Genomic DNA, 15854 nt, shown 5'->3' on the forward strand with positions numbered 1-15854 from the left:
ATGACCTCAGCTGGTTGTTCAGCTCTGGGACTGCCATGGCTAGCAAAGCTCGATGGGCACTTATCGAGGGACTCATCCAAAGGTACAGAGTGAAGTGGAGGTTTCCTCGCTCTCCCCTGTGGGAGGCAAACATTTCATTTCACCAAGTTGGAGGAGTGAGATGGACAGTGGAATTTCAACGTGTGCTCCATGGACCATCGGTGTGTTGGAAGCCGCTCCCAGGCTCAATGTAGCTGAATTACACAGTGGATGCCTCCTGCTAACCCTGTGCTTGGTCTTGGTGCTGATCCTTGTCTCCAGAGGCAGTAACCAGCAAAATAAAACCCGTGGCCATCCATAGCCAGGATTCAGGATTTTGAAATATGGGCTTGACATGGAACTGAAGCCCCAATTTTTGCAAGATGTTTTCTGTTAGAGAATATTCTAAGGAAGTGATTTTCTGTGTGCATTTAACACATGATTCAATGTGTGTTTTATTTTCACGAAAATGAAATGTCTTTTGTATAATGTGCCAAGAAATACATTTTCAAGAATTGAAGGATCTAATAAAAAATAATCTTATGAAGGAAAACCAGAGATATTTTTCCCCCATTCCCAATTCTGGCTAAATTGACCTAATTTCATGTCACGTTTTCATTCCAGTGAACAGCAAGGGCTGCTGTATTAAGCCCTGTAATCACCACTTGCTTACTTTACTGTAACCAAAAAAAAAATCTGATTGCATGTTGTGAAATAATCCCATTATATTTCTGCTAATTGGATCCAGGAATACTTTAATCAAGCTGTTTGTAGACCAAAATTCCTGCCGGAAGACCTCGGAGATGTTCAGATTTCAATACAAATTTTGCAGATTAGAGCCTTGGAACATCATTTCCAAGTCTTGAAACGCTGGCTGAGCCCAAATGAGTAGGAAAGCCTAGGCAAAATTATCTCACCTGGTCCGTATGCTTTTCTCTCATGTATGCAGTCTGTCCACCATCAGGGAAAAGATCCTGTACTTGCCATAAGAGATCAGACTCAACACTCATTTCCTATCCTAGACAGGTCTGAATTGGTCTCCTTTCCAATTTGGAGTGCTAGCTGGTTACAGACCAAAATGTGAGGACAAATCCAGAATTTAGGCTAATTAGTAGTCCTGTGCAGGTGATGGAGAGAATTACCAGAGACATTCCAAGCGTTGCTAGTTCAGCCTGAGATGTGAGAGTTTTTTGAGGATAATGTTAATTATATAAGGTTTTCTATCTGAACTGCTTGTATTTACACCCCAAAATGTAACTTCACTCCTGTAAAACAATGTGAAGTCTCCAAAATGAATGAGGAAGAAGCAGAAGCTAAAGCAATGAAGTAAAATAATGTGAACACGCTGGGAAGAGCAGGAAGAGAAGGGCGGAAGAAATAAGCAGTTGTGAAGACAGAGGGACTTTGGGGGCAAGGGGAACAGGGAGATAAGTGATGGGAAAGATCAAGAAAGGAAGGGGAAAAGGTGACAACATGTGGGCGCACGAAACAAATGGAGAGGATGAAGAGAAAGCAAAAGGGTGTGTGTTTGTGTGGAGGGAGAAATTAAAAGAGGCAGTAACAGAAAGAAGTAAAGTTGTCTAACATATAGAGATGGGAAGTGACATGTTTGTTTGAGTTCTGGGGCTGCTCAGCCCTACTGCTCTCTGGTTCCTGCCTTTGATCAGCTGCATGGCAGGCTGGTGTCAGATCAGAAAGCAAATGAGATGATAAAGCAGCTGAAGCTGCAGTGAGTTTAACAGCAGCAGAGTGGCAGGGGGTGGGAGGGAGGCGAATGCTCCCTGTGTTTTAATTCAGAATATTGGCAGTGAATGCAGCTGCATCCCCTGATGAGAGGTTGCAAATGGCCAGAGCAGGAAGCTCTGTTGCACTGGTCACTTGCAGAAAAAGGCCCTGTCTCTATGAGCCGGTACTGCTGTCAGCAATGCTCCTGCCAACTGTAAGCCTGGTTGAAGCATCAAAGAGAGTTAGTGGGCTGATGGAGTGATTAAAATATTGATGCCTGATTTAATTTTGCCTGCTTTCCAGCTTTCAGGTTTGCTGTGGCTAGCAGAAATGTAGGCAACGGTGAGAAGCTTCCCCGTGGCTGGCACTTACCAGCTATGGGTTAGGAGTAAATGAACAGATAAAGGGATGCTTCGCTCAGGTGAGAAATGGTGACTGTCTCACTGGCCACCTCAGACAGTCACTGAGATTGATTTCACTGTCTTGGGAAACCCCTGTTGTCTTGGAGGAGGGAGAAGTGGGAATGATTGATCTGTGGGTGGAAATTCAGGACTGCAGAGGGAAAACAGAAAGGACAAGGATCCCCTTGATTCAGCCACACGCTGCTTGTGTTTTCTATTTCCAGTAACTCCTGGTGCAGTGTCTTAGAGGCAGGGTCCAGGTCTAGGATGGAGTCAGTAAAGCTAATGGGAATTGTATGGAGCTGGAGGTAATGTCTTTGTCAAGGTGAAGCAGGGGGCGAAGCTCATCCTGAGCACTCCCACTTGACAAAGCGCAGGGTGCCCAGAAGGCATTACCATGCTGGTCCATACAACCCCCTTTCCTCTAGTGTTAAGTTACTCTGCTGTTTTCTGTTCAGTGCCCTTGGACTAAGTGCCTAAAGGTGATCCATGAGAATATCAGCCCTGTTGCAATGAGACTCACGAAGTCCTACTCACAGCTGGCACAGGGATGCATGGCTGTGAAAAGAAGATGCTAGGAATTAGGACTGCTTGCCCCACAAGATTTCTCCTCACCTTGAAAAACCCTTGTCTCCTCCCAGAAGGGGAGAACAAGAGCCTGCCCTGGTGTGACTACTGATGTGCCAGACAGATGCTCTGGGAGCAGGTAGCTTCATATCTCTGCCTCATGTATCTCAGCTTATAAAGTGGGCTTTAGATTTCCTATCTTTGTTCCTCTGCAGAGCATTACATTGCTTCATTTTCCTGGTATCAGAGTATATTCCAGGCAAGTTGTGTCCCGATTCAGGAATCTGAGAGCTCTAAACACTTCCTGGCACAGATGCTGGATTTTTGACAGCTCCAGCGTGCCATTCCCAGAGTGAGGATTTCTACAGCACTGTTCTGGGGGTGGAGGTTGAAAGAAGTTTAGGATATCACAGAACTAATTAAATGCAAACTAGGCTGCCTGCAGAAAGCCGTGTGTGCTGGTTGCTATGTTTCTGGCAGGAACAGACTGGGAGAAGGGGGGCTGAGGGGGTGCTGTTTGTTTTTCAGTTTCAAATGAAGATGCAGGCAAAGTTCTGGTTACACACCAGCCTTTGAGAGGTGGAGGAAACTTGAGTCCTCACAGCCATGAGAATACGAGATGTGAGAGGAGGAGGTAGAGTTAGAATGGATGAATGAATGGATGGATTACGTTGACAAGGGGAGTAGGGGGTTGTTTCTGCTTGTATCCATACAGTTATCTCCACGTTGATATACGCTTTGCATTCTAGATCACCCCCGATTAATATGGGGAGGGGTGGCAGGATTTGGTTTGCTTTGTGAGGGGAGAACTAAAAGAACCAAATGAGCATGCAAACACATGTGCATCCAGACGCACTAAATCTGTTCTTATTTCATTAGCCCTCTGCGGTCAATCAGAGGACATGTTAAGCACAGCTTTCAGCTGCTTCACCTGAGCAACACTTGGGGGGATAATTAGGGACTTGCCTGAGAGAGCAAAGAGAGGTTCAGAAGAAAGATGGAAGGACCTAGAGAAGGGAATGAAAAAGCTAACTAGGATCACTTCAAGAGTGAAGTTGGCTTTGAAGAACACCACTGAAGTTATTCAACCTGCTGGAACGAACACATTTCTCACACCCCCTGTGGAAATCAATATTGAATATACCTGGCACTGATTTCATTTAAATCCCTAGGAAAAAGACCAGTTCAAAGATCAGGGCTTCAGTAATGCCATGCTCTAAGTGTCATCCTGAATCTTGGCACAACCTGGCCAGAGAAAGAAGCCACAGAAAATAGCAACTGCAAGAGGCAGCATGGGACAGGGAAGAAGTTGCAGGCACCACTCAGTCAAGTATTAAGCTCAGGAAATCTGATCAAGCACAGGACAAGTTAGAGCTGTGAGAAATGGTTTGAGTTCTATGAGAGCAGCAGCTATAAATGTGGGGGACAGGGTGCCAGGTCCATTGAATAGGATGACCAGGATGATTTAGAGACAACATGCCACCCTGTCACAAGCAAGGGGTGTCCAGCTGGCAATCTCTGCCATGACATCCCAGGGCAAGTGTGTTAAGGGTAAGCTCTTTGTGCCAGTGGTGAGGCAGGAGGGCATGCCAGCAGGCAGGGCTGCCTGCAAGCCAGTCCAAACACGATCAGGGTGTGCTGGCATGCTGCATCTTCCTCACAGTGCTGAGGAGATGTGTGCATTGACACACTGAGGAGGCAAGGGCAGGTCGATGGTCCAGGACTTCACCCAGCAAGAGTTTTTCTTCCTCCTCTTGCTCCTTTTGCTGCATAGCTCCTCACTTTCCCCCCATCCCTGACTGCAGCCCTCTGCTGAGAATGTGAGAGCTGGCATTGTCCCAGCAGGGATCTGGGAGACCAGAAGAGGGAGAGAATAAAGTGGTTTAAACTCATGGTTGGCACATCCAAATAGTCCAGGGCATAGACACAGCCACAAAGGGCTGCTGGCCACATGCAGAAAAATGTTATGCTGGCACAAGGTTTTTCAGAGGGTGGAAGCATTTCGGAAGAGCACAATGTCTCCTGCCTTCCCCAAAGTCCTTATCAGAGAAGGCAGTAAACTGTCTCTCACCATCTTGCAAAGGCTGTACCAGCCCCTCCCTGCTGGAAACCTCTTCCCCTTAATGATACTGCTCTAAAGAATGACAATTTCTGTGCCAGCACAAAATAAATGGGGAACACTCTCAATCTGAAGTTTGTATCGAATTAAATATTACAGCATTGATTGGGTTATTCATTTAGCATCTCACTCAATAAACATCTCTTGCAGTGCATGTTTCCCCATTTATCTTACCTTGTCGTGGAACCTGCGCTTTACCCACCATGTTCGGCGCTTGCTGCTGGCTGAAGCAGGGAGGAGAGAGGATGCATGGCCCAGGAAAGCTGCATTCAGCACTTCTTCCAAAGAGTGAGAGCTCTTCTTGAGAGTCCAGAATAGACCAGAGCTCTAGTCTGTTGGAGAGAGGTACTCGCTTCTCTGAGAGCTGGCTAAAGGCAGCACAGACCTCCAGGGTCTCTGCTGAGCTATGACTCAACCTTAAATCCCAGGACAACTGGGACATTGGGAGAGCAAAGAGCAAGGAAAACGCAGTGCTGAGGTCTTATCTACAACCTGTGCACATGTTTCTCTGGGGGCTTTTATTTTAGTGCCCCCAGTAAGTCATTTCTCTAGCTGAAAGAATGCAAAATCTAGTCTGATCCTGTTACTTAATCAGGAATATTACAAGAGGACCAGAGCTATTTTAAACTTCACCCCTTAGAAAACACTTGCGAAGCTAGAAAGCCCCATAAAAAAGTCAATGCAAATGCAAGCACTCAGTGATTTACGTGTAGGCAGTGAATCCACTCTCGTAGACACAGAATGGACATAGCCTGTAAAATGCTTGGCAGGCTTTTGGGCTCCATAAGTAATCCAGGAGCCATTCTGGGAGATGGAATGCAATTACTAGGACTAGTTGATACCAATTTATTTAGTGAATTTGCTTTCTTCTGCTCAAGATCTGATCGCGGCTGCCCAGATTTGTTTGTTGTTTGTGTTTGTTCACTGAGTGATTTGTGCAGGTAAATTATAGCCTATTAATCATGTTTATTATGACAGTGCCTATGGATTGACCAAGAATGCCCCCCCTCTGCCTTTTTTCTGGGTAGTGTGCAAAGACAAAATAATAAGCAATCCCTGGCCTCATTTATGTTTGAATTGAGTGCTTTGATTATTCGCTATTTGTCAGTTGTTGGCCGTTTAAGTTGTTTTGCATTCTTTGTTTTCCTTAAACCTTGTAAGGCAAGCTCTTCAAGTGAGAATTAAATGTTACAAACAAATCACTGGCACTTTGGTTTGCTCGGAAGGTGGGTGGTGGGTTGGGACAGTGGAGGTGAGAAAATTCACTAAGAAGAGAAGAAGAACAGTTGGACCCCAATTTTTCCAAAGAGCTGTGTGCCTTGCTAACTGGGGGAGTGGGAGAGCTGCACGCAGTAATGACCTTGTGTTGCTTTTTCTTCCATCATGCTGTTTTGTTGCATGTAGCTGTATAAGAATAATCCAGCATGTAGTAGCTTAAGCTGGATTCTTTGTTATTTGGTTGTTTAAATAAAGGGACTCAAAGCTAGTGTCTTACCTTCAGGTCAGCTCTTACTGTTTCAGCTGTGACACTCTGATCTCCAATCATCCACCAGTCCTTGGTGGCGCACATTTTCTGGAACACTCTAGAGCTAGGGTTGCTCTATGGGTCAGATATGCCTTTCCGAGCTGACGAGACGTGTTCCTACAGCATCTGATGGTCTGATGAGGCCACTGTCTTTCTTGTATTCCCTGCTTCCAAACTATTTTGCAACTGATTCCTTCTCTGAAGTCTGGTCTCTGAAATGAGCCTTCATCTTTGCACCATGTTAGACCCTATGCCTTCCCTGTTGTCCACCTCTCTTCTCCTCATTCTCATCCTTTTCCATGTCTTGTTTTCTAGTCATTTCTCAGCACCTTTCAAACATGGGCAGACAAATCTGTGCCCAAAACTCTTTTTTGCAGTGGGTAATTTAATCTCATTTCCTTCTGTTCAGATGAAAATTCTTAAGCTAGAATTCTCCTGAATGTCAAAGGAACCCAAACAGGTGAAACCAAGCTCATGTTCAGTGAATTCCTGTTCACACAGGGTTTTTTTTACATAAAACTGACCCCAAACAATAAGATTTTTTACTAAAAGAGGATAAAAATGAAAGATTTGGCTGTTTGCAATTTCAGACTGGATCCTTGCTTCTCACTTTAAATGCCACACTTAGAGTATTTTACTCCAAGCTTGCAAAGTTAGAACTTACTAGGATTCTATGGTGGCAAGTGCAGTTCTTCTGACCTTCATTTGAGGACCCACCTGTAAACAAGACCCTATCCCAGAGAAGAAGGGAGGAAAGCTCAGTCCCCATAAGGCCCTGCAGCAGCTTCCAAGGCATGACACTGCTTTTCACCTGCATTTCCTTCTTAAATGTTAGTTAGTAAAAGTACCAGGCCTCTGTTCAAGGAAAACAAATGATCCTAGTGAGTGTTTTTGACCCAACTATTACTAAAACCTTTGACAACCTCTTGTATTCAACACCAGAATTCTGCTGGGTATAGAAGGCAGATCCTTAAAGCTTTCTTTAGCTTTCATTCTTCTCTTTAGCTTTCATTCTTCTCTTCCTCTCTTTTTCTCTTTCTCTGACATACAAATGACCACAATGAAGCATTCTTTGACAGTTTGCTCATGCTTGTTAGCTATCTCCCCTTGCATGCCTTTTAGCAACCCAGTTTGTTTTCCAGATATACAGTGATCCTCAGGGAAAACAGAGAGTTGGAGCTGAGAGAAGCAGAGGGAGGATTAGTCCCAGAGGATGCCATGATCAGCTGAGTTCTCAGTTTGAAGCTCTGGAGCTGGAGGGCTGTATTCCCTGGTGGACTAAAAGCAACTGCAGGTGTGAAGGTTGACATTAGTGCAGTGTGGTTTAAATCCTTCTGTGTTCACAAACCAGGAGTCACCGTAGCTAGATGGCACAATGAATGTGTACACCGAAAAAGTAAGTGCTCTTTGTCTGGAGAGGGAACAGAAGCGTTCCAAATTATGTCTTTGAAGAACAGTTCTTCCTGGTGCTTATTTGATTTTGTAATACATATACAAAGTATTCAAGCTAAATGCTTTTGCTAGCTCAATTACTACAGTTTACTTACCAAGGCTCTGTTAAATGCTTTCAAGCACAAGTCCCTTCTGTATCATTAAAGAAGCTTTCCATTTCTGTGATACTGTATTAAGCTTCTCACTTCCACTCCCTAGTGGACTTTGGCTTATAACTGGATCTTAATACATCCTATTACACAAACCAAAGCGATTGTGGAGGGCTGTGCTACAGAAGGACTTCCAGGTTACTCTGTTCTGAATTTCTTGAAGGAGACAATTATGTGCCACTCCTCATTTCCTAAATTTTCCAAAGTCAGCAGTAAGCCTGGTTATTTTATCTGACACCACTTTCATTTGTTCAGTGCACCTCAGTTAACATGGTGGCTGAGATGTGGAGAACCACAGTACAGTCTCCTCTGAAGAGAATCTGACCCAGTTACCGTGCAAGACTTTGTTCCTGCAGTCTCGAGCAATACCACTGGCAGCCATGTGAATGGTGAGTTGTAGCTGTGAGGGAATATTGTTATTGTCAGTAGGAGGAAAGGGGGACTCTTAATTCTTCTGCTGAGTTTGTGGCAGAGAGCCCTCCCATAACACCCATGGCTAGTTCTCCCCTGTGTGAAGAAGAGCAAAGAGATATCCCCCACTGCCCGAGAAATCTCTGTTGTATTTTCCCTGGTCCCTCAGGACCTGCTGGTGTCTCAGAGTGCTAGCTGTTTGCAATCATGATGCTGCCCACATGTTTACTCACAATTGTCCCAAAGGAATATCAGCATATCCCGCAGGCACTGCATTTTTTAGGTTAAAATAAATTGCATGGAAATTTATGCAGGTAAAGACACTAGTCACTGTGCTGTTGACAAGAACTGGGCTGCAGTGTCACTAATGACTAACCACAACGGAGGGAAGCCAGTAGACACAGTGCAGGTGAATTGCTTAGTCTGTGCTTCCTAAAATATAGTTTTCCTGTGTGGGAGCCCTCAACGTTTTCTAAAGCGTGGGATCCTTCCTGTTTGAGAAGCAGCCTTAGAGAGATGCCTCCACTTCCATTCAGAACCAGGCTAGATGTGTTTCTTCTCCTTGGCAATTTAATAATACCCCTGTGACAGCGCCAGCGATCAATTGCACAGGGAAGTCATACGCTGAGGGTATTTTGTGTATTGTTAACATATTTAAATGTGATTCAGCAGCTGGAAACAAGGAGAAGCTGGAACCACAAGACCATCAGATCTGCATCGCCTTGTGTTTAACATCTGTGAGCTCAGAAATGGAGGGAAGAAAGAGATTTTCAGAGATTCTCACTGCTAAAAGTCTGCCACAAGACAAATGAGGGGCTGTGGCAGGAGTGCTTGGATAAAGTTGTCCTTTTCTGCATGCAGCTAAATCCTACCTACCTATGTACAGGTATCCCCATGGCACCAAATAAATAAAAAAGAAGATAACTTCTACTTGGAAAGAAAAATATGTTCTGTTCATAATGCAGACTTGATGCATTTGCCATGTAAGTCCCTCTGAAACGTTCCCTGAGGCAAAGAGACTCTAAATGAACAATAAACTCTGGACTACATCGCGGACAATGTAAAGCAGACCGTGCCCTTTTCAGGGAGGTTCAGTGGCAAAATAGAAATCTTCCTTGAAAAGTCCAAGCAAAAAGTCCAGTTTTACCAGAAAATCATCCCCTCTATCAGGCAACAAGCAGAAAAGTGAACCTCTTAATGTGGAACATAGGCCACCTTAATAATTTCTTCTGTTGAGTGTGTCCTTCTGTAAGACTGGGATAATCAGGTAAGTGGAGAATGTATCAAGGGATCCTTCACTTTAAACAGCTGGTAGCAGCCCCCTGACCTCTAAGATATTCCTCCTTGAACTACATGTGCCCCCATCACAGTGTTATCTGGATACCTTCAGGAGAGAGGCACAACTGCTCCCCTGCTTCGATGCAGCGAGGTGTGAGCCTCACAAAGAAGTACCACTCTGGAAACTGCAGCCCTTAGCTGCAGTCTGACACACAGCATACTTGTACAGCAGGGCTGGGAAGCCCGCAGCACGGTCCAGCAGTAGGCTGAACCAGCATCTGGGATCTTTGTACCTGAATGGCAAATATGCCAGTTACACAGTGGCAAGCTGCTGATACAGTGCAAACTCACACTGTTAATCAGAGCATGGTGATGGGAGAAATGTTTCAGCAAGCTTCACGCTGGCACTGGGATTGCCTATCTGCATTTTTTTAATGTTAAACCAGATCACTCGGTGTCCTGTTTTCTCATAACTTGCGTAAGGCAGGCATGCACTCCTTATTGCATGCACAGGAGACGTGGCATGTGTCAGTGCCTGGTTCAGATCACATTTACACGACTGCATTCACTGGTACTGTATGGGTATGGTACTGAAAGGCTTGCAGGTGCACGACTTGACACACTGCAATTTTCCCCCTGCTCTTTACAAACACAGCATTCTGGATATTCTAAATCTGAGAGACAGGGAGACAGCTTTTATTTTTACTGATACAGCAACATTTGTGATAGTGGGAAATCTCTGCCTTAGGTATGCTGGGGCTTTATGGCATTGCATTGGTAGAATAAACCTACACTAATGGAGAACTAATCTGTAGCAGTTATACTGGTCTAAATTATCCGGGCAGAGGCAAAATGTCCTTGCTCATGCTTCCTTCAAATTACACCCCACACCTCAGTTCCAACCCTGGTCTTCCTGTTGGATGTGCCTGAAGTTCTTGCCTTTTGCTACCCGTTGTTGGTTATGAACAATCACAGAAAGGCACAAGTTAAACTCCAACATGAAGGTTTTCTCCACACACTGGAAGGCAGGTGGCAGTGAGGATGAGCTGGATTCCCAGGTAAGTGATGAGCAGGGCAGGGAGGCAGCAGGACCACATGAGGTCTGGTGCACAAGCTGTCTCCTCCCAGCCAAGAGACTATTGGTAAGGATGCCGTTTAGCCAATACATATTTTCCTCATTAGTACGTAATGGTAATCTGAATAAAAGGGTTGAATTACAAAGCAGGCTCACCCAGCACATTCTCTGTGCAATGACTGCCATTTGTGTCAAGAAAATAAAGGAGAGAGCCAGCTGGCACACATGGGCAAGAGTGACTGAGAGTAAGGCAGGGTGGCAATCGAGGCAGTCGGCTGGAAGTTAAGAGCCTTACCCTGCCGAAATGAAATTAAAGCAAACCACAACGACAGAGGAAATTTGATTTTTTAAAGAAGTAGATTGTTATTATGGGGGAAGTCGAGTGCTTTGTTCCAGCCACAAAGCAGTATCCTTCGCAAAAGCCTAATGACAATTGCTTCGCTTCCCCTTTCCTGCAGCTTCTCACCTGCCTTGCCATTCCCCGTCGCCAGCACCAGAGGAGGTGCGGGGGGGGATGGCAGCAGGATCTGGGGTGGGTGATCCGTGGAGCAGCCACATCCCTCTGTAACTCACCGAGGACATCATCTTTCCCCTCCTGCCACCTCTCCCTTCAGCCCCTTTGTCTTTCTCTTTTTTTCTCCTTCTCTAACCCTCTCCTCATCCTTCCCTCTTTCTTCCTGCCTCACCCTGTTTTCTCTGCCCTCTCTACCTCCTTTCCCTTTTCCTCTTCGCTGTCACTCAGCTGTGCCTCTCCTTTCCCCTCTCTCCCCCTCTCTCCCTGGCTGTGCTGTGTTACTAATGTGCAGTAATGGTATGGCTGGAAAGTCATTTGCGCTACCCTTCTCTTTATTTTTTTCCTGCAGTATTATTAAAACTGCTCCATCACTGGCTGTAATGGGAGCGTCTGTATTTTCTCCCTCGCCTGTATCCCTGACATGACATAATGCCTGCCCTCACCAAGACGCTATAACACCGAGGTAATTGAAACATAACTCACTGTAAATTACAGGCCGTTGTTCCAGGCAGGGCCCTGGCCATGCTTCCTGGAGCTCATTCCAACTGGAAGCTAAACATTGCTTTAAAAGGGATGTTTAAGCAAAACAAAGCCATTTAAAGAGCAACACAAACATGGAGAGGGAGGGGAGCACTGAGTTGGTGTCTCCTGGAGATGTGGGCTCCCGCCTGCATGGGACTGAGCAGTCAACAGGAGCTTGTTGGTGGTCTCTGCTTACTGAGCTAGGGGGATCAGGGCTGAGCTGTCCTTGCAGAAGTAAGCGTCAGCATCAAATAAGCACCTCTGCTAGAAAGGCTAAGGACAGAGCAGGCTATGTGAATGACTTCTTAGGTAAAAAGTGCTTTTGGCAAGTCAGAGGTACAAGGCGTTGAAGGGATACTTGCAGAATCGGTATGCCCCGACACTCATCACAGATGTGGTAACCTGAGGCTGATCCCTGTGGGATCTGAGTTCTTCTTGCTGAAAGTGATGAGCAGCCTCCAAAAGGCCCAAATCGGTGTGCGCTGCAGGGTCCTAGGTGCTGCAAAGGACACCCTTCCCTCCCCATTTATAAAACTAGCAACAGATAACTATATTCAGAGTTGAATATTTACTGGCCCTGAAACTTGAAAGACCTTGGGCTCTTGAAAGTTCGTGGTTTTACTTCCAGGTGTCCCACTTGTCTGCTGAATAACCTCATGTAAGTCACTTCACTTTCCTCTGTGCCTCAGTTTCCCCTTCTGCAACACAGGGGACAAAACACCAGCTTTATTCATCAAGCAGCCTGTGACATGATATATGGCAAAACCTCAGAGAACTGTGACCCTGTGACTGTTCCTGTTTTCCCTGGAGCCATTTGCAGTCAAAACTATTACAGTCAGCAACCTAGCTACCACTGTGAACCACCCTGGAAGAGCCCACAGACACCATAAAGGGCTGTTTTTCCGGCACCAAGAGAAAAGTCTCCATGGTGTGATGCCGTATGGGTCCACCAGGGCTGGATGCTCTGGGTGATGCATTGGCTTGCAGTCAATTGCTGCATAGGTGACAGGGAACATAGCTGCAGAAATGAAGCCTTGGCAGCCTCTGCTTTGATATGCTCTCTACAACTGCCTGACAAGAGGTTGTAGTGAGGTGGGGTAGGTTTCTGCTCCCAATTAACAAGTGCTAGGACAAGAGGAAACAGCCTCAAGCTGCACCAGGGGAAGTTTAGGTGGAGGTGAGGATCAATTCCTTCCCCAAAGGGTACTCAGGCATTGGAACAGGCTGCCCAGGACAGTGTTGGACTCGCTGCCCCTGGAAGTGTTCACACACTGTGTAGACGAGGCCCTCAGTGGAATGGATTAGTGGTGGCCTTGGCAGTGCTGGGGAACGGTTGGACTGGATGAGCTTAAAGGTCTTTTCCAGCCTTGCTGCTTCTATGGTTGATTCTATGTCTGAAGCAGTTCTGGTAACAGAAGATTACCTGCTCCTAGGGCTACAGGGTTGCTCTATGAGTGCCCCTTGCTCCTGCCCACAGTGCCTGCCCTTCTGGGCTTCACACCCAGAAGAAGCCAAGCTGCAGTGCAGGGCAATATACTGTGTGGAGGGTCCTGCAAGAGGCCAGGTCCTCTGTTTTCTGGCATGCTGTGGGCTAGCACCTAAAGCAGGTCAATGCAGCATTCTCTGCTGCCCCTGTTTGGGCAGCTGCAGCAGCAACAGCAACGTGGAGGTGCCATAGGTGTGTGCTCTCCCACCCTTTGCTTTCCCTGGTGCCTGGTTGGAGTTGATTGCTTTCTGTGAGGCCTGCCACATGCCCCTTGAAAGTGTTTCCATCAACCTTCTTACTGTAGCTAAGGTTTCAGCAATCTCACCCCTCCTCTCCTTGACATTATTGGTTTATCTTTGTCCACTGGCAAAGTTCCCGAGCAATTCAACAATAACAGTTGTTTCACTGTGGCTGAAAAAGTCATCTCTAGCACTGGCTGTTATTGATCATCTTACAGGAACCGGACATTTTCTTTTCCTTTCCCATTTTTTAAAATACATATTTTGAGTCTGAGTCAATTTTAGTGCTCATGAAAGTGGAAGACTGATGGTGTTGACTAGAGCTAAACTTAGCCCTATATGGCTTCCCCTATGCAGACATCTCTACTAATGTACCACATTACCAGCTTGCAGTAACTTTGGCCCTCACAGCTTGGTGGTCCCTTCACCACTGTTGTCAATGCCCCCTCCTGCCTTGCAGCCTCCCTGACCTCTTCAAGCCCATGGCTTCCAGCATCATGCCCTTGCTCCTGTCCTGTGCAGGGCTGATCTGCTGGCTCATGATTAGATGGAGATACTGGGCTTAAGTAGCTCCTGTGCCCCAGCTGACAGTGGGAGATGCTGTCAAGCGTGCCAGAGCAGAGTGAAACAGGGGTATTTCACTGCTCAGAATGACAGGTCATCAGCCAGTCTGTTTCTTAAGCACTTTTCCAGACCCATACGCCTTCAGCCCAGTGTTCTGTAGGCACACAAAACCAGAGCACACATCCTGGCATCCCGCTCTGTTCTCAGTGTGCTCTGTCTGGAGAAACTTGGCATAGGACTTTAGGACAAGGTGGGACAAGTAGGGGGAATATGTTGGAATATGTTTTTCCCACTGCACACTTCACATAGCTCCAGGCTTATACAAAACTGAGAATGAGCCCTTATTCATCTCATGACAGTTTCCTCCTCTCTCAGCTTCCGCACTTCTGATTTACTCTGAGGGTAGTCAGTGTGAGGCAAGCTGTGCCTAACATGCCTCCTGTCCTTTTGCTCCATTATGGGGACAAAGGGACACCAAGCTACAAGCTGTGCAAGCAAAAGGACTAGCAGAGGCAGATGACCCACGTCTTGAGAAGCCCTGGTACCTTCAGCATCCCCTCTTTCCAACAACCCTCCAGCAATCAGGTGCTTGCCCCCCTAGGAAAGTACTGCACTGTAACTGCCATTGCAAATCACCATTCCTTTATGAACTCCTAAAAGGTCTTAACACGTAATTTCATTTTGTGTGTATCATTCCTTTAAAAAAAAAATCCAAACATATATTGAAGCCTTTTTGGTGGGGGGAAAATAAAAGGCATTTGAAGCTCAAACAAAAATAGAGGGTTCAGTTTGGAAGTATTGATTTAAAACAGAGGAGATGAATTAATTTTGAATCAGTTCAGAATTTCTGGTGAGAACACACCTATTTTTCCCTTGTCTTCTTTCTCCTTTCCTCTCTCCCCCTACTGTAGTCTATCTGGTAAATTAGGTAAGGAAAAATAACATCAAGCAAGGACACACATCAGTGATGCCAGGGTTTTCATTAAAATGCTTTAGGTTGGGGCAATGACTCTATCCATCTTCCACCCTCCATGGGAAAGCACAGCACAAGTGCCTCTCCTGTAGTAATCCTGAGAACAAAATGGCTGTTGTCTCAGCAAACCAACTGAGATGCTCAATGCCCTTAGGTAGCTGTATGGAGGGACAGATGTGTGAGGTACTGCTAGTACCACCATGGCCGCTCTGCTGTGCATGGAGCTTTGCCACCTGTATCCCACCCGATGGCTCTGTAGAGACCAAGCTCCCAGCTATGGACTCCTCAGGGTCCCTGACCCCACAAGCCCTTGCATTTTATTGTCTTGCCTTCCCGAGCTTGTTTTCAGCCTGGATCCCGTTTGCCCTGGATCCCTGAGGATTGCTGTGGGCTGCTTGGTTAATTCAAATGGCTAAAGCTGTGGAAGGCAGCTATGGAGGTGAAGGGGGATGTTGGGTTCAATTTGTGCTACTGTTGAAAATCTCTCGCTTAGTTTAATAGTCATTTGCTATTAGGGTGAGATGCTTGTCTAGGTACCTGTGGAAGATTTTTGAGGTATCCCAGGGGACTGTGGAAGTGATGGCAATTATCTTAATCTGTTCTGTGGTTTATTATAAATAGTGGTGAGACTGTGAGGGCTGGGAAAGAGGGGAAGGGGGTAAGGCTGAGTGAGAGGACATGATAACAAGGTGTATGCTGGAAAACGAAGGGGTAAGGAGCATGATTAAAGAGAATAGAGGGGGAAGAATAACAAGTGTTCTGGCTGAGTCTGCAACAGAGGGTAACAACCAGGGAGGCTGGGATTAAAAAGGAAGAGGAGATGGTTTGTGGGATGG

Source organism: Pezoporus wallicus, unplaced genomic scaffold (assembly GCF_028554395.1).
Source record: "Pezoporus wallicus isolate ANWC-B61680 ecotype Strahan unplaced genomic scaffold, APGP_CSIRO_Pwel_v1 contig_6598, whole genome shotgun sequence".
NCBI lineage: Eukaryota > Metazoa > Chordata > Aves > Psittaciformes > Psittacidae > Pezoporus > Pezoporus wallicus.